A 2,820-nucleotide genomic window follows, 5' to 3' on the forward strand; every position below is an offset into this window, starting at 1 on the left:
TACATTGAAATCTTTGTGCCAATATCAAAACAATTACACAACTGCAAACTTTATTGTGGAACAAAAAATATGCTTAAAATGTTTTGATTTTATATATATTGTTAATTGTATAAACCAAGTACCAATAACTTATAAATCATATCCATTTTAACATATTTTTAAATATCAATAACCATTAAAATATTTTAAAGGACACAAAACATATATATATTTTAACTCGAATCTGAAATCAAGCCACCATTGTTCAATAATTCTTCGCCCGTCAAGCAATTTTCCCCTGTTCAAAATCAAATATATAATCACTAAAAGAACGACATAAAAAGAAAGCATTAGCCATGATTATCTTTTTAACATTTGATCATCTGGCTAGCTGAAGTTGAACACACAAGCTGAATTAAAATAATGTTTCTAAAACTGAACTGTTCCCTCTATTAAGTTGAACTCTCAGATAATGTCATAAATAACTTAAAAGTTAAAAAAGTATACATGTAGCTAAATAAAAATAAATATATGAAACTAAAGTAGTAACAAAAGTTTAAATAAAATTATAAAAAAAAATAAATAAAAACTTTGGTCCAACCAGTAGTTCGGTTCATTTGTTCGACTGACCCATTCGGTCATTCATAGATAATCAAACCGGTTATGCAGTGGTATTAGATCCGACCGACAATCCTATATAGTTACGAGATCAATGCTCAATACCAAGTTACCAACTCATAGGGGAAATACTATCACTGACTGTGACCAATAATAAATTACTTTTAAGTTAATAGTATATTTTATTTTATATATTTGTTGATTTTTTTAGTAGATTCACAAAAATGATTTTGCCACAAGTTTAATTGTTTTTACCCGTCCCTTTTGTACTACCACCGTACCACATGACATTCTTTTACCCCGGCCACCAAGACATTTACATGGTGACAACGGACTAGGTTAGGTTGGTGGCCTAACTGACTAACCCGAACAACACGACATGCATATTTATTTAGACACGGTTACAGTCAAGCTACCCGTACAACTAAGGTTATGAGGATCTAACCTTCTTAATCGCTTTTCGAGTTGTTAGTCTCTTGAATCGCGGATGCTTCTTGAGATTGTTATGAGGAACACCACTTCCGATTCGATTTCGATTTGGTGGAGGTCTATGAGAATGAGTTTCAGGTCCCCGGTAATCAATATCATAAATTTCTGAATCTATTCCCTCTATATACAAATTAAAAATCCAAACCAAGTTTAAATAACAAACACATATAGTATGATATCGAAGATCAAGTTGCAAATCTATAACGAACAAGACGAATTTGATAAATTCATCGACAGACTAATCAAGAATAACATGTAACATGCTCTAGCAACTTGCTAGGACCGTTTTTTGATAAATCGTTGCCTTCCCAAAAAAAAGAACCAACACGTAAAGTCAAAAGACTTAATATTTAAAACATTTGAACGAGAGAAACGGAAAATGTAAGGGTGTGTACAGTTCCGTTTGGGTCGGTTTTAGCCTAAAACCGCACCAAAGGCAGAAATTTTGGGTTTTGAACTTTTGAAAACCATACGGTTTTGGTTTTTTAGTTCGGGTTTGGTCCGATTTTGGTTTTTTTAGTTTTTCTATTTAAGCTTGAAAATTTTAGAGAAAGAATAATTAATTATTTGGCTAAAATAATGAATCTCGGCCTAAATCATTATGTTAATTGATAACTAATTGATTATTATACATTTGAGCTAAAATATTTGATTCACGTATTTATTAAATTCTTATAAATAATAAAAATAAAAAGTGAAAATCTAGATATCCCCATTGGGTTTTTTCGGTTTTTGTTACATGCAAAACCAAACCTAAACCTTAAGTTCGGTTTTTACAAAAACATAATATGAAACGTCAGTTATTGTTTTGGTTTGTTTTTGCGGATCGATTTTTTCGGTTTCATGCATACCCTATGAATTCCGAAGATCAAGCTGTAAATTTATGACGAACAGGAACGACAAATTCATTGACCGACTAATCAAGAACGATACGTAACATCAACAACCTTAAGAAAACATTTAAACAAACCTTTGGAAAAACCGGGAACTGCGAGTAGGAGGAAGAGAATGAAAACCATAGTCATGCAATTCTTTAGATCCATGGCTAATGTTTAGTTTGTGAGAGAGAGTGGTGGATTTAAGCATTAGAAACAGTCACCATCTTCACAGCATATAACATGCTAGCTGTGTTTGGCACTCTCTCTTTAATAGACCAGCTATACAAGTATGGTTGCTAAAATAGATAGACTGACTTCGGTGGGTTAACTAAAGAGTTGTTACTATCTTGGATCGAGTGGCTGTCGAAAGTAATTTCCGACTTAATAAGTCCGTCATGTGTTGGTGACCGGGTTGGACCTACTGGGCCTATGAGATTCATTAATGATGTAGTGAGTTTTATTATATTTGATAACTAGCTTAAGGCCCGTGTATTACACGGGTAATTTATGAAAATTTTGTACTTTAATCATTAAGTGAAATACATTTAACAAAATGATCCTATATTTTATACAATTACAATTTACATTAATATTACATAAATTACATAACTAAGATTACACAAATATGTTAAAAATAAGTAAAACAGTCCCGCTACACTACATTTGTGATTGTACTGGTTGGTCGGTATACATTGTTTGTCACAAAGCAAATCTTTAGTCCATGTCTGCTTGTAACTCTTGATAAGGTAACATATAGGTATGTTTATAACTCGTGATATAGCCATGTATAATTGTCCGTGTGATAAATAAGATTCTTCAAGTACATACCAATCCTAAATAAATGATAATGTATCTA

At 31.9% G+C, this 2,820-nt stretch overlaps 1 long non-coding RNA gene across 1 annotated transcript; it reads right to left on the minus strand.

Annotated features, from left to right (window-relative positions):
• LOC143545363 (uncharacterized) lies at window positions 1-2,262 on the minus strand. The gene is made up of 3 exons (XR_013137415.1): window positions 2,057-2,262; window positions 1,043-1,206; window positions 1-277 (listed from the first exon to the last, which is right to left on the minus strand). It is a non-coding gene; the product is annotated as an uncharacterized LOC143545363 (long non-coding RNA).
• Window positions 2,263-2,820: the final 558 nt, after the last annotated feature.

This window comes from Bidens hawaiensis, unplaced genomic scaffold (genome assembly GCF_021521415.1).
Source record: "Bidens hawaiensis isolate Kalapana, Puna unplaced genomic scaffold, B.hawaiensis_p1.1 tig00013942_1, whole genome shotgun sequence".
NCBI classification, from domain to species: Eukaryota; Viridiplantae; Streptophyta; class Magnoliopsida; order Asterales; family Asteraceae; genus Bidens; species Bidens hawaiensis.